This window comes from Phasianus colchicus, chromosome 2 (genome assembly GCF_987193195.1).
Source record: "Phasianus colchicus chromosome 2, bPhaCol1.hap1.1, whole genome shotgun sequence".
Classification (NCBI taxonomy): domain Eukaryota; kingdom Metazoa; phylum Chordata; class Aves; order Galliformes; family Phasianidae; genus Phasianus; species Phasianus colchicus.
In genome coordinates this window covers 28,414,429-28,440,149 of record NC_143437.1, presented here as the reverse complement: position 1 = coordinate 28,440,149, position 25,721 = coordinate 28,414,429, and the positions used below count along the sequence as shown (strand labels likewise).

The window sequence follows — 25,721 nt, the reverse complement described above, 5'->3', positions numbered from 1 at the left end:
TTTCTGTTTGCCTCTCAATTTAACTGATTTAATTATGATTCACGGTTTCAGTGAATGTGAAGAGGAACACTGGAATAAAATAAAAAATCTACTTCTTGCTTAATAGCATATTAAATCTTCATAGACAAGAAAATTTGAACCTCTTTAGGGAGGTTTTAGGACTTGTAAATGTCTATGGTTAAAAGGAAAGAAATGTGCTGGTCCCTTGAGCAAATTAAGAACAAGCAAGTATCACTCACAATTTTCTTTCCTATCTAGCTTTTTCCTCCTCATATCCCATCCTAAGCTGGGACTTGATTTAAACAATAATTACATACATATAATTTGCTTTTTGTTTTCAAAGAGTTTCAGTTTGCAGCACTAACAGTTTTCTATGGTGACATAATGAGAATTGCAGTAATGGGATTTTAATGGTATTTAGGCTTCTAATTTAGGTTACAGATTCTTAAAGATATTCTGATGCATAAGTTAAATCAGATGTGATATTAAAGCTTCACTGATGGACTTGATGCATCTGCTGGGCAATGAGGGCATGTTCTCAAAAGGCTGTTCTCCTGGAAGACACACGACTGCAAGTCAAGTTCTGCAGATTGCTGGGTTGTTCTGAAGTTCTGCTCTGAACATTTAGCCATAATGTCACCTAATATCTGTTCTTGCCTTTAAACCACATGTTCACTTCTACGTAGTAGCTTATAACTCCCACCTTACCAGAGCTGTGTCTGTCTGTCAACACTTTCCTTCTGTGGAAAGTTAGTCTTAGTGACCAGCAGTAGTAAGCCTAGATAATTAGGACCTTCCTTCTCTGCAATACAGGTGGGATTTTTCTGACCATCAAGTGGAGTTTGAGGGAAGACAGAGGTTATTCTAATAACTTGGAAGCCACAGGTTGTCTGCAGATATTTTATTTGTTCTGAAGATCTTTATTTATTTATTTATTTATTTCACTTGTGTTCCTCTAGGCAAAATCCAAATAAGTATTGGTGATTAGTAGAGATGTTTGAAAGATGAAGCACTGGCTTTCATGAATTATTCAATAGATAAGTTCAGCAAGAGTTCTGAATCCTGCTTTTTTTTTTTTTTTTTTTTTTTTTTCATTTGTAGCTAGTGCCTTTTAAAGGTGAAAAGGTGAGAAATGATTCCTTTTCATTATTCAACTCTTTAATATATTTTTTTTAAATTCTTTTTTATGCAACCTCTGCTTTTCATTTCCACTTCATAGAATGAGAGAATCAGAATCATTAAGGTTGGAAAAGTCCCCCAAGATCATCTAGTTCAACTGCCAATTCATTGCCACCGTGCCCAGTAACCCATTTACCTCAGTGCCACCACTATATGTTTCTTGAACACCTCCAGGGGTGTTCACTCCACCACTTTTCTGGGCAGACTGTTCCAGTGCCTCTCTGTGAAGAAATTTTTCCTAATAGTCGTACTGAATCTAATCTGGTTCAGCAACGAGGCCATTATCTCTCATCCTATCACTAGTTATTTGGAAGAAGAGATGAACCCCTACTTTGCTAGAGCCTATTTTCAGGGAATTGTAGAAAGTGATAACGTTTCCCCTGAACCTCCCCTTTTCTAGGCTAACTAATCCCTGATCCCTCAGCATCTCCCCATAAGACTTGTTCTCCAGACTCTTCACTGCTTTGTTGCCCTTCTCTGGACATGCTCCAGGGCCTTAATGTCTACCTTGTTGCGAAGGGCTCTAAACTGAAAGCAATACTCAAGGTGCAGCTTCACCACTGTAGAGTACAGAGGGACTATTACCTCCCTGCTCCTGCTGACTACACTATTTCTGATAATAGCCAGGATGCCTTTGGCCTTTTAGGCTACCTGGGCTCAGCGCAGATTCATGCTCAGTTGTCTGTCAACTAAAACTCCCAAATCCATTTTTGCTGTGCATCTTTCCAGCCAATCTGCCACAAACCTGTAACATTGCATGGGGTTGTTGTGACTGAAGTGCCAACCCAGCACTTGGGGCTTTCCTACCCCCAGGCTGATCAACATTTCCTCCCAGTTTGGTGTTATCTGCAAACTTACTGAGAGTGCTATCAATCCTCTTGACCAGATCATAGAATCATAGGCTTGGATTGGAAGGGACCTCAAAATTAATCTAGTTCCAACACCACTGCTGTGGGCAGGGCTGTCAACTGCTAGATTAAGCACTGGATCAAGCTGCCAAGATTATCAGTAAAGATATTAAACAGGTTTGGCCCCAGTACTTATCCCTAAGGAATACTGCTCATGACTGGTTGCCAGCTGGATTTAGTTCCTTTCACCACCACTCTCTCAGCCTGGCCAGACAGACATTATTTTATCCAGCAGAGTGTGAACTTGTTTAAGCTATGAGTTGTCAGCTTTTCTGGGAGAACACTTTGGGAGAAATTTACCAAAGTCTAGGTAGATTACTTCTACAGCCTTTCCCTCATCCAGTAGGCAGGTCACCCAGTCATGGAAGGAGATGACATTGGTCATATGAGACCTGTCTTTCATGAACACATGCTATCTGGACTTTATCCCCTGGTTGTCCTGTGTATGCTGTGTGATCATATTCAAGACAATCTTCTCTATACTGAACTTCCCTATACTGAGGTCAGGCTGACAGACCTGCAGTTCCCCAGATCCTCCTTCTGACCTTTCAGGTAAATGGATGTCACACAGGCAAGTCTCCATTTGTCTGAGACCTCTCTAGCTAACCGGCATTGCTGATAAATAATAGAAAGTGGCTTGGAGAGTGCTTCTTCCAGTTCCCTCAGAACCTTCGGATAGATCCCATCTTGTACCATGGACATGTGACAGTCCAGGTGGAGTAGCATGTTGTTAATTTTCCTCCTGAGTTGTGGGGGGTATATTTTGCTCCCTATCCCCTTCATCCAGCTCAGGGGGCTGACTACCCTGAGTCTAACTGTTCTGACTTATATGCTATTTCACAGCCATTCATTCCGTAGGTGCAATATGGTTCTGCAGTGTAGTCAGCTTCCATGGCTGGGCTATTGGTTGAAGAAAACAGCAAAAGCATGCTACTTAGAGGAGGCTACCAATTAAAAAGTTGCTTCACTCAGCACAGCCAGCAGTCAGGAAGTTCAGGAGACAAGATGAAGTCTCATCCTAAATAGGAAGTGAAATTATGCATGACAGAATCAGACAGGTTCTCAGTCTCACCAGTGACAAAAGCTGGTAGAGGAATGGGAGAAATTGTGGAATTTAGAGAATAAGCAGACTTGGTATCAAAGGAGTAAGGGTCATAAGCACTGCGAAACTTTATGCCTTTGAGAAATTTATCACCTGCTGAAGACCTAGAGCAGGGTTTTCCTGCTCCATCTTCTACAGATTTTATATCATAAGACCTATTAACATGTTTAAACAGAAACAGAATTGAATGTGCAAAGGATTTCTGTCTGTTTCAGCAGTGGAAGGAAACTACGTTGTTGTTTTCTACTCATCTAAGTGAAATACCTGAAGTTATTCCCAGATATCTTGCAACAATCAGAGTGATACTTTGTTTTCAAGCATATGAGAATGGTGTTGAAAGTGGCCACGTGTATTGCTTGGCTACACTGGAAAACCATCTCTCAGCATTTGGGGCTGAGGGTAGTAGATGGGAAAAGCATCTCTGTTAGGAAACATCTTGTCCAAGAGAGCACTTGAATTATTAGCTTCTTGGAGGTCATCCCAACTTCAGTAAAATGGGGATTTTTGCCATAATAGGAATGCAGCATTACGAGCACCCTTGAAAGCCTCTAATCAATAGGTTCTCAGGATGCAGAAATCCTCTAAGAGATCCTTCTATCTCTTGTTGTCCTTTTATCTCCTTCTGTACATGCTTTTCTGAAAAAGGCTTAGTAGCAGCATGTATAAACTGAAGTTTTTGGAGAAGTGCCTTAATTTAGGCAAAAGTTGTTCCCTCCATAGATCTTCTCAGAATGTAGCACTTTTGAAAAACAGTTAAAGCACAGGTTTCCATGCCAACATTCTAAATAAGCTGTGCCTATCTGTTTCTTCCCAAGGATGTCCAAATAGCAGTGAGAACAAGTGCTGTGCCTGCTATTCAGCAGCCTCTTGATGACAGGCATTGAGTAGAGATGTTCTACTTTGCTGGGTACTTTTGGAAATTGAGGCCTGGTATGGTATATAGATCAGCTCCTTATCTAGTATCTGTGGTTTCATATGATCCTAAAAATAACCTTCATGTTCCCTCTATTAGTAATCAGTCAGTTCCAGCTTGAATTTTATGTAATTACTAATTTCTAGAGAATAAGACAGAAAAGGGCCTGACAAAATCAATTGATCTTTCCTCTAAGCCCAAAGATGTACCAGATGTATATTTGGAGACTGTATTTACATAGGCAATATGGGTCAGTTACTTGAATAACTAGGGCTTTATAGAGTATTTGAAGAAAGCAGTACCTCACCTCCCCTTCTGGATAATCTCAGATGCATCAGCTCTCCATTTTCTCACCTAGTTGGAGACCAGCACCTAGGAGTTAACAGAGTACCTGTTAGAGAAAAGGTGAAGAGTTAAAAACAAACAAACAAACAAACAAACAAACAAACATTGAGATGTAACATTTCTTGTGGTTTTTCTGAGTTTTTTTTTCTTTTTATATTTACCTCTTAACTTGCCTGTGAAGCTCTGCCTGTTCTGTGGAGACCAGTTTGCACATTTCCAAGCAGAAATGAAAGCGAATGAAAGGAAGCCATGACATTGCGCACTTACATCACTGTTAAATGTTAGGCAGGCACACAACAGATTGTTTTGTAGGCAGCTGCATTCCCTTGAACTCCATCTTCATGTCACAACAACTATCACAGCTTTATGATATAGAAATGTGAGAAAAACAGTAAAAAGGGGTCTTTAAAGATGCAGTAGGGTAATTTAGATGTTGATGGAGATAGAACTGTTTTTATGTTTATGTGAGGTCTGGAATAAACAGGGATATGACTCATTTCTACCATATTGCTTGCATGAATAGCATTTGTCTCTTTCTTAATAATCCTGACATTAAATTGTATGTGCTCGCTCTCTCTCTGATTCTCTCTATTCCTTGGAATTAATAATACAGCTCCTAGAAGTTCATTAATGCCGGCATGTCTCTTTGTTTCACTTCTGTAATGCACGAGAACACAGGCCTTAAATAAAATCTTTGTGAAGCGCTTGCACTTGTCTGAAGATAAAAAGCATGTTCCTACATTTGCATTACAAAGAAATCCATATCAGCATCTTCTTTCTCTGGCACCCTCCTTCCTCTAGGCTTGTATCTGATGGAAAATGCAATTTCCAGTTAATCATTGTAAAAGCCTGTCATTTGAGTCTGTAATGAGAGGGAAGAGTTTTACTGTTGATTTTCAGTGGTCATTAGGCAGTGGAATTTGTGACGAACCTATAAGAGAATGCAATACGTAGAAGCACTACTGGGATCTTCGAAGTCTCTGTGCTCTTTCTGCTCCACTGGCTGACACGGAGTAGTCTGAGAAAAAAAATGTTGCAGGATGAGGATTTTACATAACCTCTTCCTAATGCTTGTTTCTAGTCTTGTTAGTGTAAATCTGGCATCCTCCTACTGAAGACAGATCAGTGACTTAAGATCACCCAAGGGTAACAGAGAGCCAAGAACAACCCCCACCATGCCAGACTTGTGCTGAATGCCCTACTGATGCCAGGTATCATTGACTGGTGTGAGAGTAGAGAGGGATGGTCACTGCAAGATTTTTTAAGATTAAAACTAGACAGACTGGCATGCAAAAGGGAAGAAGGCAAGTAATCAAACTGTGTACAAATGTGTGTATGTTATAAACATCTTGTGTAAATACCTGAAGGGCTAAGTTTTCTTGTTAATATTGTTTTATTTTGGCATGAAATCTCTGAAAACAGCCTCCCTTAATGTGAAGAGTTTATAGGTCTGAGAATAATTAAGGCAGGTATTGTCACTTCGGTCCTTCAGAAAAGAACTGTAATATTCAAGAAGATGGTAGACTTGACTGTCAGCCTTTGGAAAAAGATTGGTGAGAAAGACGCTATGCATTTGGGTGGGAGAAGTGAGAAAGGCATGCTGTACCATTCATTGCTGCTTTTCTCTCTAGCACAGCATAATGTACACTCTGGTACACACCGATGGCATCCATCCGGCATGTCCTAAATCTGATGTACTCCTCACAGCTCTGAAGCTGCACTTTTGTGCATATACCCTTAAACAGACTGCCAAAAAGATCAGCTGTACTTTGAGATATGTGATTTTTCAGGATTAGGAGAGATTTTTCGTTTCCACAGTTTAGCTGGGAGCAGGGCTGTCAAGATCATAGCATTTTCCAGGAAGGCAGCGCAATATGGCTGTGCTTTAGATCATTCAATTTACCCAAACAGCAGTCCATTCATTTAGTCCTCCTGGCTGCAGAATCCCTGCAGTGCTTGGAGGCTGCAGCCAGCAGTAATAAAACTCTCTGAATGCACCTTTCAAGGTGTGTTTGACGCAATGCCAGCCAGTCCTTGCAAGGTGTCCACGTGCAGAGATTTGTGGTATTGTTCACACTCTTCATATTTAATCATTTCATTACTAATTAATGTGGTCATTACCACAGTGCAAAAGGAAAAGATGATTATTAAAGGTTAATGTCATTGCTGTTCATAACGTGCCTTGAATTGTTACAATTTTTTCCTAGGTATTTAATTAAACTGATAAGTAATAATGCAATTACTTTTAATAATGTATATGCAACCATATTTATTTGTCCCTCTGTGAGGCCAGTGACTTCCTACAACAAGAGAGAGAAACTTCAGCCATATTGTGCTTTCCTTCTCATTTTGCATGTTCTGCTTTCTGCTTCTCTCATGCTGGGTTTAGATAGAGGTGAAGCTCCAAAGACAGGTGGTCATGGTGAAAAGTCTGTGATATATTTATGGATCAAAAATATTGCTTACAAATAGTGGCAGCCTATCTTAGGGGCTAGAATTGTTCTTTCCATACCTTTTCCTTCCAATTGTATCAACTATAGACTAGGATATCAAAGCACCTTAAACTTATAAAAACTTATTACATCAAAGGCAAACAAGGCTGCTGTATTTATGCTGCTTTGACAAAACTAACAATTGCAATATCAACACCAAGCCCAGTATCACAGATAAATCCACTCTTCTCTCCCTCTGGTTTCAGACTGCTCACCATGCCTGCATGGTCATTCCTGCATCAAAGCTTGCCTTAGATCACATCCGCTTTATTGACTTCTAACCCATTCCTAGGCAGAGCTGAGGTCTAGATGAGAGACTATTTGTGCTACTTGTTGTTACTTGTAAATTCAAGTGCTCCTAGTACTGCAGCTAGGTTGCAGATAGCTAAACATTAAAAGCTGGTCCTCACCATCTCACTCCTGGGGTCTTAAAGCAGTGTCTCGAGATCGCTGCTGGAAGCACAAACCAGTCCCAGATTCTTTTCTAGAAGACTGTTACCACGTATAACTTCTGACATGTGGATGCATATCTAGGATGTATATTTCTGAATATGGATTCAGGACTACATGGGGATGTGTCATCAGCCTTGTTTTGCTTCCACTATGAACAGTGCTTGAAGTTAAATGACTGGAAATAATCTTTTTTCTTTTTGTACACATAATGACAAGCAGTACATCAGAATTGCCCACAGAACAGTTAACAAGATTTTGATAGAAAATTTATTTGGTTTATTAGAGGAAACACATTTGTAATTCATCTGAGTTAACGCCACAGTAGAGATCACAGATTGCAAATATCTTTGGTTTTGTGCATTGAAGTGTTCAGATTCACTTCTATAATTACTATCATTTCCAAATTCTCTACAGTATATAATGTAAGGGATTAAGGTATATAGGAGACCTGAGCAGAATACATAGGAGTTGACTGAGATTTCCACAGAGCTGTGAATCAAATGTGTTCTGCTGCATGAGGACAGTTTCCATGTTGAAAGCTATACTTCTCAAGTCATTTTAGTACTGGAAGAAGCTTCGGAGAGCCAGTGCTGTGTACCTATAGTAGTCTCCAAGAATACTCTTGAATTTTTTTGGAGTGACTTCAAGTTCACCAAGATTAGAAATGGTTAAAAATTAACCCGATTTTAAAAAGGGAAAGCTAGTGAGATATAAAGTTTAATGCTAGAGAAATACTGGAACACAAATCTATTCACAAACATTTAGGAGATGACAACTCATGAGCAACTCTTTCTCATGAATAAATGCCATGGTTTAGGACTTCTATTTTTCTAATTCCCTCCCCCATCCCACTTTGGGAGAATGAGTGAGCGGCTGTGCGATACTTGGCTGCCTCCTGGGAATAAACCACAACAGGTCATATAAAACTACATTCTATGAAAAGATAACAGGCCTTCTAGAAGTAGATACTGTATATCTTCACATCAGTGTGAAACCTGAACATCAACCTGGAACACTGTCCTTTGATGGCTATTGTCATCAGAGTACAATATTCTTCCTACTAACCACAGCAGTAGTCTGAGATTCAGGAGTCCAGAAATCATAATTTGTTCTCTGCGAACCTAAGCAAGACTTTTGACAGTGGTATGCTTCAGTTCCTCCTCAATCCCATATTAAAAAGAATTAAAGTGGATCCAGAGGCAGAAAGCCATTAATTAAAAAGCCTGACTGCTTTAGTTTACACCAGAAAAAGTTTCTCATCTTCCATTGCAAAGTCTGCTGCAGGCAATGCAGCACAAGTTGATTTTAATTGTTCCTGTTGTCTGTCATAAAACACACAATGCCATTTTTCTAGATGAGTAATGGAAGCAGAAGCGTGATTGATTAAGAGATAAGCCAGGTTAATTGGCTTTATTTCAATAAACATCAATTAATTAAATTAAACACCAGAGGGAGGGCATCTGTTCACTGCAGTTCAGTCTGGAGTTCCTCTTTTTCTCTCTCTGCTGATCATGAAAAGCTACAGGACTCCTTGGAATATCTCCAGGAGGGGAAACCTAATAACAAAATTAGTCCCCATTTTGCAGTTGTCACATGGTCTGTGTTGCTAACTTTTTTGCAAGTCAGTCAGCTGAAAGAGGCAGTCAGAGTGGTTAGTTCTTCGTGACCCTGCAGCTTCCTCAGCAGGAATACAAAAATTAAAATCTGCTGGCAAAGAAATTGTTAGCAATCTGTCTCCTGTAGTTTGGCTTGCGGGGTTTTTGTTAATCTTCTTTTTAATTATGAACTAAAGTCACGGAAGACATTTATTGTTAACTTTCATTCCTATCTCTACCTGCCAATACGAGGCAAAATTTGGATTTTTTTATGAAACCTTATTTGTCATTACAACATGCCAGTTATTCAAAATTGAAATGTGATCTTTGTTCATTTGTGTTTGCATAAACTTACTAATGAAAAGCTTTACCAGAACAAAAAGGAAGGAATATCCTTTCTTCCTTCCTTCTCTTATTTCTTTGATTATTCTAATGGACTTAGTTTTGCTCTCATAGAAGTAAGATAGGTAATTGAGAGAGCAAAATAGATAGAATAGTCATTGCTGAATTTTTTCCATAGTATGAAGACTATTCCAATGGTCACAAAAGATACACATATACATGTATGGGTGGATTTATCCAATTCTGTAAATTTAATATACAATTCAATCTATCATGAATTTAAAGTCAAAGAAAATGTAGAAGAAACTCAAGAAGTTAGTTATACTTCACAAAACATCTCAAATCAGGGCCAAAATGCAAGTGCCATCCTGGACAAACCCTGGCCTACTCTGTTCATAATTCAATTCTTATAGCCTTTTCTCCATGATCATGACTATTAGATCATTACTAACTGCTTTCTAGTTTTTCTCCAGGCAGACTGTATCTTTCTTAAAGCATCACACAAAGGTGAACACATTGTAATCTAGCCTAAAATGGATCATATTTTGAGGGTTACTTTGAATCTTTTGTGTCTGACATTCATGATTATGTGTTCTTGTATTGAATTTTCTAATTTTACCTCATTGAACCATGCTGGATTATTTTGTTTGCTGTTCCACTTACAGCAGTCTAGTTCCAGTAATTCCCCAGTTCATTTTTCCTTAGCTAGTAATTCTTACTGAAGAACATTACTTCATTCTTGACCTTATTATGTTGTACTCTATTTATTTCAACTAATTAATCCAAATGATCAGGATTTCTCAGGCTTTTCTAGACCAGTATTGTTTACTTCACTCATGCTGGTCATACCATATCTAAGAAAATCAAGGAGGGTCCCACTGACATATCTTTCCCATTTGCTTATGACCCATGGATTGTTCCTCCTACCTGTGTACCTCAATTGCAGTTATTCTTGCTAGCCATGATTTCCTGGCTTGGTTTTATGATTTATTCATAGCCATGGACTAAATACTGGAATGACAACCAGCTGCTGCTGAAAACGTTTCCCATATCCCTCCCTTCACAACCTATCACCAAACTCTTGCTTTCAAGTAGTCAGTGCTGCACTGAGATATCTTTGCCTCTCTTGAATGCACCATTCAGCAAAATTTGAGATTATTTGCAACAGGAAACACAGTGGTGTTTTATTATTATTGTCGTTGCTGTTGTTGTTATTAATGGATAATACAACCCTTCCATTTTGGTTCATCAAGATAGACCTGGATTAGTCACACATTTTGCATGGTTGTTTATTTTCACTCTGACTGGATACCTTAAACTTTTTTAAGAGACTGAGTATATTAACAAGAAAAAAAAGTGAACAAATAACTTCTGTCTGATGATGCAATTTTAGATGATTTAGGATTGTTTTTCATCATGTTACCAGCATTCATTGTATTCATTCATATGCTAATTCTCTGTGAAATGATGAAACAGGTGTTTTTTAAGTGAATGATTTTTTTTTTTTTTAAATCTGCCATTGCTATGGATGTGTTCAGGAGTAGTCAACAACTTATACCATTTTCATAAAACATTCACAGTATGTAGATTAAAACCATAAATCAATTACTACTTTTTACTACAACAATTTACTGCTTGCATAGCAAATATATCAGTGAAAAGAAAACTTATCTTCTTGGTTTCCTATGAAAAATTGTTGAGGGCATTAAAATATTGCTATGATTTTCTGCAGTTTTTTGTATTAGTTATAGAAGCTTTGTGTTAAAAAAAGATATTTTAAAATGGCCTTTTAGATGCATTTGCAGATTGGCATTTATTGTTCAAGTTTTGTTAAAAGAAGAGTATTATAGGAATAAAAATTATAAATCTGAATAGCACAGATCCTGTGGAAGATTAATATTCTATTATTTGTAAAGTAAATTAAGTACATTAACCTCTTCTGAAAGGGCTAATTTCACTCTATATTTGCTGGCTTCTTTGAGTAAAAGGAACTGAAAATGAGAAGAGTGAGTTCCATTGGAGAAAAGCATTAAGTGTATCTTTTTACTTTTTTGAATCTGAGTAAAACCCAAGAAGGTGTGCAGGCTATCAGAATCTTTTGCACAGAAACACAAACCTTGAGACAGTATCAGTAGATGATGAGAAAACTGGGTTGCTGTAGGAAATTCTCATTTGGTTCACACAGAGATGTAAGGGAATCTTCCAGGGAGAAAAAAAAATATTGATCTGTGACTCAGGTTCCATGCTCAGAGCTACTGAGATTTAGCCCATGAATGTGAGAAAGGAAGATATCTATATGTTATGGCCTCATTTACCAATCCCAGACTGTGGAGCTAGCCTTGGAGGGTGTTCCACAGTGTCAGCAGGCTGTTACAGTTCATTTGGGCTCATGTGGCAGAGATTCTCCACTGCTGTTTTGTGATGTTGTTACCACACAGTTTTCCTTGTGGTAGTGCACTCCAGATGGTGGATTCTCATGGGGAGGGACACAATTGCCAACAGAACCGGGAATCACCACTCCTACTCCTTTCCTACAGCTCGTCCTGTGGCTTTTTGTTTGTGTTAGAGAAATCCAAAAATTACAACAGAGCGAAGTAAACAATGGTTATCTAAATGCCTGATCAGGATTACCTAGTGAAATACATGTACAAAAGTCAGTCAGTGTGCAGTGCCTTTGCCCAAGTGATCATTCTCCAACCAGTATGAAGTGCATTATGAGTGAAGAAAACTCACTGAAGTTGGAGCAGGTCCCAACAGAAAATACAAAGTGCTTTGGGACAGGAATGGCAATGGTTTGTCACTGTTTTGCTTTCCTTGTGCTGAAAACACCACCCAGAGGGGACTGTCAACTGGAGCCCCATCACTGCTTTTCCCAGCTGACCACAGGGAAAGGTGACTTGTAGGTCTTCATTTTGTTATTGTTGTTTTACTTGCTCCTTTCCCTCTTTCTTCTCCATAAGCTGCTGACCTCAGTAACCGAGCTTTCTGCATTTAAGTCTGTCTCTACCCTCATTAACAAAAGCTGTTAAGAGATATGGTTCACTATTAAATAAATTTTATCCTAATTTACCTAATTTTATCTTTTCTGTTAATGAAGAACTAGCACAGAGAAACTGTTCACAAATGAAAGTCACTAGTATGTCATGCTATTCAACTTAACCTGTTGAGTGAAAGGAATGAAAGACTCAGAACTGCCTTCCTCCTGGATGATTCAAACAATTGCACTTTCCACTATGAGCAAAGAATCAGGGCTGGTTAAAATTAAAGTTAGGATGCTATATACAGATCAAAAGAACAATTCAAATCAAAAGTCATGCACAGTATTTCCATCTAGTAGCAAGCACTAGGTAAAAAGGTTTTTTAATCAATTGAGATCCTGAAAGAGAAAAGATAAAACTGTGATTGATTTTGTTTTGCTGATAATTTATTCTTTTTATGTTGCAGTCTAAATGTCAATGGCAAACTCAAGTATCATATTATATAATGGTTAATATTGGTAGCATTGTAATGGACTCATCAAAACTGCTGGATGAATACGTTAGCTGAAGTTATTGAGATTATTTATTCATGTCCTGCTGATAAATCTTCCTGAGCATGAGGAACATTGTATTTCCCTCAGTTGTTAAAACTTAGCTGTGTTTCAACATTTGAATGCTATCATAACTTTCATCAAATGCACAGAAGGTATTTCAGGTATTTCACTATAAGTTCCTAGGAGAACGTGATGATATCTTTATACTCAAAAAGATAAAAATCAAAGGAACATGTACAGTCATCCAGTAAAGAGAACATTTCGTGACTGCACCTTGTTTTTTGAAATATTTCATATAAGGAAAGAAAATTATACAGAGCCACAAATCTACCCTGAAGAGACTTGAAATGTATACTGCATAAAAAGTGATTTCACAAATTCTAGAAATTGCAGCACAAGATTAAGAGTGCACAGTACTATGAAATGATTATATACTTCATGAAAGAGGGAAGTAAGCACAGTTGATAGACAGAACTGCAGAAAGCAGGAGCCAAAATATCAAATAAATTATTTATCCCATCCTCCATTCTGACATAACTGTAAGATTATCCTCTGCATGGAGGTGTTTTATCTAAACTCCGCTTGGTGATGATGGGACTTCAACATCCATCATTAGTAAATCACTCTATTTTTCCACTAGCAAAACATGAAAATTGCACTCCTCTTAGTATCACCTTCAGATTTTTTTTTTTTCCTATTGGCAGTTATTTTTTCTCTCTCTATTGCTCTTTCTCAAATACATCTTGTACTCCTTTTTTTAAATCAAGTATTGCCTGTTAAAAATGCTGCTTTGGCTACTTACTTTTGAGTATTGGCTTTATGATAGATAGTAGTCCTGTTGGAGTCAATATTAAATTTTCGGCTGACTTTGAAAGTGGAACTGAGCCTTATATATGAGGAATAATCAGATTGATTTATAGGAGAGTTTTCTGAAGAGTTCAGGACCCCTAGCTGAACCATATTTTCATGAAAAGCACAGTACTGTACTTTCTGAGATCTTGGTATTGTTACATTACAAGTGATTGGATCCTGTACATATCCATACCAGAAGCACATTTAATTTATTCTGATTTATTCTAAAAGAATGTCTGTAAGTGTTTTATAGGAAAGTCTGTCCACTGAGCATATAAATATGTAAATTGTGCCAAGATTTGGCTTTGTGTTCTTGGTGCATTGAAAATGGGATTAAGGGAAAATTTCTCAGGAAATAGCTATTAAGATGTCAATATGTCAGCATGGGGGAATTGTCAGAGTGCAAAAAGGCATGCATGTTTTGAGCACTGACAGCATATAAGATATGATATAGAAAAAAATACCAGAATTTTATTCTTTGATAGCTCATTTAAGATCTAGGCTTCTTCTTTCTTTCTGAATTTCTTCCTAACTTGATTTTTCTTGCTTTGGCATGTATCTGTGTTTTCACGTCCAAAGTAAGTCAAAAGAAAGTGACCCTCAAGGAACTACTTGTCTTTTTTTATGTTCAACATTTTTCTTTTGTTATCATTGAAACAACAGCCCTTATCAAATGATCATCTTTTAAAATCCTCAATGTTCTTAAAGGGACAAGTTTCTAGTGGCCACTAGAGAATTTCTCATGGAGGTCTTTAGAAGCAGGTACCTGTCAGGATACTTACAGATTTAATATTGAAGTAATCAGAGCACAGCAGGACAATGAACTCACAGCAGGAAGGGAGGGACGCTCTTGCTTCCACATCATCTCATCTGTCAGAATTGCATACGAGGCTGATGTTGTCGTACTCAACAATTTACATTTCTTTTCCACGTGTGAATAGTCTTGGGTGTTACCCCCTCAAGATAAGCCTGCGTAGATTTCTAACAGAAAGTCTTTGCAATATAGGCATTCCTGGATCATCAAATCTGGCCTCAAATTATCACTGCTAACTTCATTGTTTACCCTATCAGAGTGCATCAGAGTTCATTCTTAAAATTATTTATTTCCCTATTATTCCTATGGAAATTATGTTTTACAATCTCACTGGAAACATTTGCACTTTAATGTAGAAAGTTTTCTTCTTGTTTTGACAGGAATGTTTTCTCTCCTTCATGTGTATTTAGTTCACACATTTATAACTTTTCTCATGCTTACAAAAAAGAAAGCAAGGCTGGAAGAGACCATGGCAGGTGATTCAACTCTCACTCCTTTTAAGTGAGGCTAAATGAGCTAAGCTCATCTCATCTTCCATAAACTGTAGTAGCTCTTTTCAGACCTGTCCTTGTTTTCAGCTTCTTTGAATGTATTTCAAAGACTGCATCTTATGTCCACACTTTAATGGCATGTTGTAGCCATATTATGACTAAGGCACCCAGTTCTAGCCCTTGCTTTTTTCCACACCAGCATCTTGCTCACAGCAGAGACTGTTACTCTGAGGGCATGGCATTCACTGAGGACTGATTCATCTTCTATGCTAAACTTCACTTAATTATACTTCCTCTGTGATGACAATGCCTTCCAAATGTAATGCACTAAAATTGTCTAGAATTAGCAGTTAGTGACAAAAACTTCACAGATCTTTGCTCAGATTTACTATTGCTTCATTGGATGTTTGAAAGCAAACAGGATGCAGACTACTGTAAATCACAGTCACTTGCTGTTCTCTGTTAAGTGTTTCTGACTATCTGGCATGGTGCTCTTAACTGTAAAATGTTACTGTTATCAAACAGGATCACCTGGTAATTTCTTTCTCCATGAAAGATGAAATTCAACTAGATACAGCAATAACTGAAATTATTTGCAGTAATTCTGTCACAAGAGGATGTAGGCATGGATATTTTCAATGTGCTTAATAAAATCTTGTTAAACAACAATTATTAAACAAATACAAGAACTCCAGACTTTGTGGTGGCAATCTGTAAACATCTCTATGACAGACTTCTTGATCTTGAACTACATCTTTAACTACAAATTGAGAATCTGCTTTCAGGAGCTACCAGACACCTCATGCTTCTGAAGTCAGTGAGTAAGTCATCCTCCTTGGAGGCAATATACTTCTACAAGACTATAACTGTTTTTGTTATCCATAAAATTATTGGTTCCTGCATAATTCAGCAATAATTTACCTGATGACCTCCAACAGCCAAGGTAGCTCTGGCGCACTTATTCTAGCAATTAATCAAAAGATGCTCTGATTTCATTCACATCTTTCTGTTCTACTGTTTAATATCATCTTTCCTTTAGCACCATTAAGTAATTAACCTTTCATCTAAAAAATTTAAGGAGAAGGCTGCTGCTTCCAGCTAAATGCACAAGTCCACTTTGCCCAGGTATTTTTTATATCTCATATAGCTCTATAGAAATATATTATGAGTTAAGTCAAGAAATAATATGATTAATTTCATTGAATATGTGAAATAAGTTAAGATGTTCTGACTCAACAGAATCAGTCTGGCACCTGTAGACATTTAATAACATCAGAAACACCAGTTCTAGTACCAAACATAGAAGTTATAGGTAATGGATTTAAGTAAAGGAGCTTACAAAGAAGCACTTAGTTTAAAATAAAGCAAAACAATTGTGAGTAAATTAAACATTGATAATGAAAAGACACTAATTAAGATGTACTAATAATATAAAACTTAATTTTCTTGCAATATATGCATAATTACTCCTCAACAAATACTTAATTAAATTCCTTTTAACAACTTGAAATAATCTTTCCTTTTTTCTTGCACTCTGTCTCTCTTTATTTTTAGTTGTTAGGTAGGAATATGTGAGTTGCTAATTAGCACAGAGTAAGAATGACACATATTAAGGGAATTTGATGCACTTATATTTTTAGTTTTTGAAAGCAAGAAGGAGAAATGCTTTCCACTTGGGTGACTTGAGGATTATATAGTGTTCTCAAAGACTAATTGTTTTAATTAATTGAGTTAATTAGTAGATATTTTCAAAGAGCTTTTAAGATATAAATTGCAATGTAAGCACTGTGTTGGTGCTATTAGTGTTAGTGAATGCTGCAGCTGCTAAGCTGGAAAAAACTTCAGCAGAAGTTATAATAATTCAAGAATGTCCGAGACAGAAAATAGATTCTTACTTCAGCTCCTGTTATTAAATTAAAATGAATGCAGATTGTTTGTGTGTGTGTGTGTGTGTGTGTGTATGTGTGCACACCTACCAGAAACAAAGCTGCTGCAGATTCATATAACCCAAGCCCAAGCAGGAATGAATTAAGTGTGAATTCCCTGAAGGCATATATACAACACATACATAAACAGCCAGACACACTTGTCAGCACAGACAGGTACACTCAGCATTCACAAACATAAGCAGCCCAATGGGCTTCATTCAAGTCCTCTGACTAGCTAATCAGGAGGAAGATTCATGACTGGGAAGCATCTATGTGAATACTTGTGAACACACGTACAGTGTGAATTCTTCCAGCAGCTGGGCTCAGACAAGACCGTGGAGCTGTTTTTCCAGGGGCAGTCCTGGTGTAGGGGTCTGGAAAGGGTGGAACTTCCTCAGAGTGTATAATTTGGTTTGTTTAGCCAAACCCACACAACACTTTCTTCTCTTCCCTTCCCCTTTCTTTTCCAAGATTGTTGCAGAGTCCTAGATTAGGAAGTTTATGAAGATTTGGGATGGGTCTGAGAATTCTGTGCCGGATGGAAGTATCTGAAAGGCATCCAAATTAGTAGTCCATATGCAACGTGCCTGAACTCAGCTGAGCATTTCTCATTTTTTATCCAAGTGATTCTTTTTTATGTTTTTTTATGCATCAGTATTAGTGCATAAGGAATCTAAATGATGCCCTTGGCTTAGAAACCTTTTTCACTTCCAAGGATAGCAGATCGTTTGGATTGTTCAGAAGTATCTATTGCATCTTACCCTGAGATAACTATTTACCAAAATATGCTGTCCTTTAAAGGATATATAATATGAGATGTAACATGGAGAATCAGAGGCCAGTTCCTACGTTGGTGTGTACACTTATTGGTCATTGGTCATTTAGTTATCACATATATGAAAAATTCAGAGTAAAATTACAGAAATGACCTTCAGGAGAAGACTAAAAATCAGGCATTATGGTATTCAGGTTGACCTTTAGGAACAAAGATGTGCATGCATGGCATGTACTGGATCCCACTTGCACAAAAGTGAGTTGCAGTTTGGGAGAATAATGATATTTATTGAACAGTTCTATTTAGAGAGGGTAACAATTCATATTTTTTTTCTTAATAGAAAAAAAGTTTTTCATTAGTAATAGTTTAAAAAAATACCAGATACATTAAAGAATATTTGTATATCTACATTACATATAGGTATATGTATATATGAAAAAATATTTATTGTTCAAAAGAGGGAGAGTGAGAAAGATTTATGTTTTTTCCAAGAGCAAGAGAACAAGCTTTGGTCTATAGATGTGTATGGGAACTGTTGAGTCACGTCCTGAACCACTGATTAAGCACCTGGGAAAGGACATGGTCAGCCCTAGGAGCACAGGTGAAGGCAATTCAGCTGTGTGACTAGAAGGGGTGGAGCCTGGCTGCACTCTCTGAGACCTCATTTAAGGGCAGACTGCTACTGGGAATGGATCTCTTTCTGGGGACCCCTTCTTGGTGAAGCTTTACCCTGCCAACCTACGATCTTCTGATATGGGTGAGTAATCTTCTTCTCCTTCCTTTATTGTACCTCTCTATTGTGTCAGTCCTTTTGTCATTGCACCTCTGTTGTAATGCCTTTTTCATTGTTTTGATCTGTCCAATTGCTACGTGATGCTACTTCAGGAGGAAAAGGAAAAACAAGGGAAAAATCTTCCTCCTACGTGGGGGGAAACTTCATTTGCATATAAGAAAGAAAATTGGAAAGAGTAGAAGAAGCAGCAGACTTCAGGAATCTGTTCTTCCCAGCAGGGAATTCAAACAAGTGGTGTATGATCTTGGGAACTAAGATTAATTTTTTTTTCTCCCTCCAAGGCAGTGTTTTGCATTGTTAATACATTTTTTCCTATGCAGACCCAACCCTTGCCTATTTACCCCTAGAGCAATAACTATATAGTATGGTCCTATAATTTTAAGATTCCACCTGTCCTGAAGGGGACTAGAGGAGGCAACTTAATATTCGAAAGAATTAATCCAACAGTGCAAATGCCCTTCAGAAAAAAAAGAAAAAAATTAATGGAATTTTGAAAGGCCTACATGTCCTATAGATAGCTTTGAAAATCTCTATCCTAAGGTCTCATGTACTGGGCAGAAAATTTTCCTTATGACAAACATTGTCTTGGGGGAATAAGAAGCTTGTATCAAATGAGAATTAAATTGTGTAACTTTAATATTATTTTAGCAATTTTGCAAAGCAGTTACATCTGAGAAAGTAAAACATTGCCCCAAATGATACTGAAATCTTTAATCTGACTGTTTGTTTCTCAGTTCTCAATTCAGTGCATCTAGCAAGGGAGAAGTGGTAGCTAGCTTGTCTCAACTCCTGTTGAGGAATGTGTTAAATTGGCAAAACCTTTCAGTCATTGGTAGATTAGTAGCCTGCCGAGAACGTGTGGGATTTTTCTCTGTGAAAAGGTTGCTTATGAAAATATATGCTTGTCCTCTATTCCAGGAGATGCCCAAGCCCTAGAGAATATAGTATCTGTACATATCTGCACAAGGTATAAGAGTGCAGGGCAGATAGCTGGAGAAGAAGCCTTCTAGAAGTTAATCAATAATGAAAGGGAAAGAGAGGGCTAGAAATGAAGTGAAATAGGAATAGGAATCAAGGGAGTATTTTCGAGTCAGACCCTAGGGTGGGGATAGGATTAATCTGGACAAATGTTAATGTCAGCAGCGTAAGCATCTATAGCTGTGCTAGTTGCTGTAGTAAGTCTCCTGTCACTTGTGCCCAACGACTGTCATTGGAGCAGAGGGTGACTGGCTTCAGTGCACCTATCTGTATTGCAGATGTTGCACCTTAAATGAGTTGACTACTCCTCTGGGTGACTAATTTGAGTCTCTCTGTAAAACCCAGACAGCTAGTGTTGGGGTACAGATATGACATATAGAATTCCCAAATAAGAAAGCACATTGTGTGAAGCACTCAGTAAAAAATACAGGATATTTGCAGAGGCGTAAAAGGACTATGCATTGAGTGATTAAATATGTTGCTTAATGAAAACTAAGGATACTTGCTTTTGTTCTACTTGTAGCTTCATTTCTTTCCTGAAGCGTATTCACTTGTGCTTCTCAAGTCTCACTAAATGCTTTATTAGACTTCTTTGCAATGGCAGCTAAGAAACAAATAGACTGAAAAGACCCCAGAAGTAATTTCCATCTATTTTCAGCCAATTTTCAAAGAACCCTGCATCTAAATCTGCTTGCGGTAATGTTTCTCTCTGTCTTGAAGGTGACAAAGAGCCATAAGAAAAGATTATGGGCTTTCTATCAGCTATTCTGAAAAACATTCAGTATTATCAACAAACTGTGACTATCCAGGTTGTTTTGTTTCATCTTTATTTTGGAAAGAGGAGAGAATGAAGCTGTGGGACTAGAAAGGCTTGTCTGTAAAATAAATAAATTTTAGCTACTGGTTTTGATGATGCATTTTAAAAATAGAATGTGGCAAAGCAAGCTGCATCATTTTGCAAAACAATCTTTTTAGGAGAAGCATTAGGAGGTTTGGAACAATTATTTTGGTTCTTGTCTTGAAAGTTCACATATTTTTCTCTTCACACACAGCTCTTTTAAAGCTCTTTTTAAAGTTTGTGCTTTGAAGTAGAAATATTTAAATAATGAGATTTTGGAAGATGATGTTTTCTTGGTAGCAAGATATTTGTTTTTCTTCATATTGTAAACAGCTGATGAAACACAAGGTGAAGTTTGGTTTTAAAATACCCAGAATCTCTGCAGTAGGGATTATTTGTTCTCATGAAAATAGATCCTTTTGCACAATGCAATAGTCATCTAGATTATGTAGTTTTATGCGGTCATGTTAACATGAAATTGCTTGAGGTTCAGATCAGCAGTACATGATTCCACTTATAAACTGCAAAACATGAGACTAAAAGTGTACTGTTGAATGCAAAAGTGAAACAAGTAAGATGAAAACCTCCTTTCATATCCTTTTTCAGGTAGATGAAAAATATCACTGAATATTCCTGTCATTCTTTATAGACTTATCTCCATCAGCCCTAAAAATTCCAATTATAACTTGCTTCCTAAGCAAAATCCTGTAACTATATACTGTGTTATTCCTTCTACAAGCCAAAAGGAGCTTTAGAGAGCATGGAAACAACTAAAGTGTTGTCACATTGAGATATGTGTTGCAGCTGGCGCTGAAGTCATCTGGCTTTGGAGATTGATAAGAATCAGCAAAATCCTGGGTAAAAATAAGATGGAGTGGAATGAGAAAATCCTTCAGGACTAGGGCTTGGGCCAGTGTAGAGCCATGAAGAAGTATAACTTTAGCAGGGTAAGTCTGATCAGCAGTTTAGCTACAGGATACTACTGAGGATAGAAATGCATATGAATAGTTAATGTATTTATATGAAATGCTAACTTTCCCAGTGAAAGTTCTTTGGAGGAAGTTTGTACTACATGGCATTAAAATGAAGCCAGCTCTGTGTGGAGCATGGTGTTAGTGCAGTACAAGTTGTGAGAGGCAATATCTCTCTGCTGAAGGAGTAGCAGCAAATCACACCTGTGGCTTTGAAAGATTGTCAGTAATATTTTCTAAGGTGTTATTTACTGTTTTAGTCACTGTTCACAGAACACATTTCATAAGGAGTTTTCAACTACAGTCTGCTAAAACTCATTTCTTATTAAGCTCAAAATCCAAGAAGGAAGCTCCCAAATAATATCACTTTTTTTCAGAATGCAGGATACTCACTGGCATCAGTAAGTTTTGCAGGAATAATGTTGCTCTTTATTGATTATCACCATGCAGGTGAGACAATCATAGTTAATGAGAAACTGCTGGCACTCTTCCACTAGCTCCCTTAGTGGAGGTAGGGTTCACCTTCTTTGTGTATGCAAGAAATGGCTTTTCAAATGGAAATTCGTGCAGTGTTTGTTAACTGCTTTTGCACTTACTCCAAAGATTAAATAATTTGCTCACTGTGCGTTCTGCATATGTGATGTCTATCTGTAGCTGGTCACTCATGATGGGTGGTTTTTGGGTGGATTTTAAGACAGTATGACATTTTTAGTGTGTGACACTGTGGAAGAAAGACTGGTGCATCTGATAGCGTGGCTTTCCTTGAGTTTTCCTCATAAAACAGAGTCCACTACATAAGCTGTCACTGAACACGGGCATCAAGAAAAGCATTTGGCACTGCCCTCTGCCTACTGTGCACAGAGAGCTTCACCCTCATTGTCTTAATTTCATCTAGGACCTATCACAGGCATAAATTAAAGTTCTTACCAGAATAATTTAAGATGGAAAGGAACGGTAGGTGGAAGAGATCTTAAGCATCATCTGGTTCCAAATCCCTTGCCATGGGGGTGCCCCCCACCAGCTCAGGCTGCCCAGGACCCCATCCAACCTGGCCTTGAATGCTTCCAGGAGTGGGACACCAACAGCTTCTCTAGGCAGCCTGTGCCAGTCCTTCATTGCCCTCTGAGTAAAAAAACTTGTTCCTAGCAATTAACCTAAATCTCCCTTAATGTTTTATTTATCTTGACTCATTTGGGGCAGATTTCTTTTCTATTCAGAGCTTTACTTAGCATATCCATACATTTCTCTACTTAATCAGGTAGCAGAAACTTATCATCTTTCTTAAAAGAATCTCTGGAAGTAAGATGTTGTCTTAGCTCAGATTTCTCATGGTTCAGTTAATTTCAGGCAGGTTATGGAAATACTCTGCTGTACAGAGTACTTTTGCACAAAATGAAGTGATAACTACAGTGAGAAGTAAATAAGATAGCTTTATGAGTGCTTTTTCATACTGACTGTTGTTCCTTGTGTGCCATCAGTGCAAACTGTCATATAGCTAGACCCATTATGATCTTGGCTGGAACAAGGTCAGCCAGGTGAGTGCCTTAATGAGCCCCCATTTGTGGCTCCCCTGGGGCTTTATGGGAAGTCTCCCAGTGGCCATGGATCTGGTATACCTGACAGTGGGCAGCTGAGGAGGCAGCTCTTAATTTTAGGAATTGCAGGGGAAATGACGAAGTGTGTGCACAGACACTGGGTGGGCCAGCTGATACTCTTCAGTGGGATCAGCATGGCAGGCTATTGATTAGTCTAATGAAGACAAAATGGGCAATGTGGCAATTATCTTTAGAAATGAAGATTTCCTAGTTTTACAGGATTGTATTGTCCATTGTAGCAGCTTCAAAAGGAAAAGAATTCTGGGCAATGTCTGGATAGCATCACAGCAGCAACAATAGCTGCATCAGCCATGTTACTAGTAAAGAGTGGGGATAACTGCTCTGGTACTTAATTTGTTGGTGGATGTAGAAGATCAGGGAAATGGTCAGAAAATATTTTCTGAAAAACAAACAAAACACCCCAGTGATTAATTCCCTGGAGGCCAAGCAATTTGTTTTAACACAGCTGCAGTAAGTTTATTTTCTATCACATTATCCACTAAATTTGAATTCAGGTGGAGAAGGACTGAGACTGTTTTGTTCAGAATGTATTAGTGCTTTGAGAAGTAAATTTCATGGACAGCGTTTTCAAAGAGAAACTATGAAAATCAAGGTATTCTCAGCACTGTTTCCTGACCAACTCCTTTGTTATTTTTAAATATAAAAAATGTAGGAAAAATAAACTGAAAACAAATTAGGACTATGCTAGAAGCATGCCTAACAGTCAAATAGTAGATTTATGGTATATCAGAGTTTGTCTGAGTTACAAGAAAGGATGGGTTTATCATCTGGAGCAGAGTGCTGAACCTCTTCTTTGACAAGGAAGACTTGTGAAAATTGCCACATGGTTGTGAACTGTCTGCACCCCTCTGATAAATTCCCCAGCTTTTTTTTTTTTTTGCAAAAAGATTTGTGCTGCTGAGATCTTTCATGTCACAGACATTTGATGATGGTTTGATCTAGGCCATCTGTCATGTTTCTATTTCATGGTTCTCATAATCACTGGTAATAGATTTCTGTATCCAGATAAGGGTTTTGGAGTTGGGCCATAGTAAGTTCTGACTGCTACCGCTCTCAGGTTATGTAGTATGAGCTTATGCCTGGAAGACCTTATGGTTTCAAGAAGCCAATGGTCCTGTGGGTGCAATGGCTCTGACAAAGAAGAACAACGTGAGGTATTCTACAATGCCTTCTTTGTGACTACTCTTTTTCTTTTACAATCCCACCTCCTCCGTGTTTGACAACCAGAAATTAATTTCGCGCTTTAATGCTCACTTAGTTCTGTATTTTGTGACTCTGTGTGTAAGGAAAAGAAATGATCAAATAAGGAAAAGGCACTTTTTTAGTTCCTCCTGAGATGGGCCTACCTCTTCCCACTGTGATCTTCAGAGTCAATAAAAGAATAACACCAGAGACCAACAGCAGGGTAATGTGAGCTTAGGGCAGTGTATATGCACAGTGCCAACAAAGTAGAATTCTAAAAGTTGGTCTTGTCTAAATAACAAGACAGATTTGAATTGATTTTGGTCTACCATGCCACCTCCACATTTTTCTACACAAATTGTGATTTTTCCTTTGCTCTTTAGTGAGCTGACTGGGGATACTGAAGATTACAGGACAGCATGTTTAATTATTGTTTGTTTTTTTCTTTTGTACGTGTATTCTTTTTAGTGATTTGCATTTGAAATGCCAGTGGCCAAAAAGATTTCTTATCCTAATCCAGTGGAGGGAAAACAGCAGAACGCAGCTTGCAAATGCCAGGCTTTGGAGCACACAGTAAATAATTCCTGTTAGTCTTAGGGCTATGAAACCTTAAAGCAGCCCAAGATATGATGTCAACAACACTTAAATTCAGCCCTAAAAGAATGCAACAGCTGTCTAACAGCAGAAATAGAAAACAAATATTACATCTGACACTTTCAAAGTTGGCTGGGACAAGGATGATTCCTAAACATTATAGTTTAGGAAATACAACTCATTGGTATCAGCTATGTATTTTCTTTGTCACTCACGTCTTCAGCAGGTGATGGATATGAGAATAGTTTCAATGTGGCTTACTTCTTCCTGCAATAGTACCTTCCAGAGTGCCAGCAAACTTGAACTTGCTAAATTGAAGATTGTGCCTTGACCATGATTGTTGATAGTATCCAAAAGACTTGGTTTGATAAATTTGTCTCCTTGACTTCTGAACTTTTCTTTGTTCTCTACAATGTTGTGCAGCACTATGTTCTGCAAGTTTATTTAATTGATTCTGAGGTATGTGAAAATGTTATTTTTAAAATTTTTTTATTTATTTTTATTATTCTACAGGGTGGGCTTTATTTCTTTTAGTACATAAATTACCAAATAATTATTCTTAACCACTTTCATTATTGTTATGGACTTACTAGTGAAGACATTTGAAGATAGAGAATCATAGAATCACTCAGATTGGGAAAGACCTTGAAGATCGTCAAGTCCAACCATGACCTAACCATACTACCCTAACTGTAACAACCCTCTGCTAAATCATGTCCCTGAGATGACAAAACTCAATTCTGCTCTGAAAGGTGACAAAACTGTTTGGTTTTTTAATCTCCCCTGAGTGGTTCCTGTGCACCTCACTGAACAATGAGGGAAGTATGCATTACACACACAGAGACTGGACTTGGAAAGACCTAATGTTAGGCATTTAGAGAAGATCACCATGACTCATTTCCTCAGAATCAACTCCATGGCTTTGTTTCTGAATACCAACTCTTTCTGCAATGCCTAAAGTTGCTCTAATTCAGTTGGCTTTGCTGAGGCAGTCATTGAAAAATGCTTATGAAAGCATTGAAAATCTG

At 37.8% G+C, this 25,721-nt stretch overlaps 2 long non-coding RNA genes across 2 annotated transcripts in view; one reads left to right on the top strand and one right to left on the bottom strand.

The window, feature by feature from the left end:
• The window catches only part of LOC149918918 (uncharacterized), a 70,282-nt gene extending 65,623 nt beyond the window's left edge, over positions 1 to 4,659 (bottom strand). The window contains exons 1-2 of the long non-coding RNA XR_016464095.1: positions 4,609 to 4,659; positions 4,410 to 4,493 (exon numbers count right to left, since the gene is read on the bottom strand). This is a non-coding gene — a long non-coding RNA (uncharacterized LOC149918918). The remainder of the gene's footprint in view (positions 1 to 4,409; positions 4,494 to 4,608) is intronic.
• The window catches only part of LOC149918917 (uncharacterized), a 52,691-nt gene that overhangs the window by 9,921 nt on the left and 17,049 nt on the right, over positions 1 to 25,721 (top strand). The window lies entirely within an intron of this gene.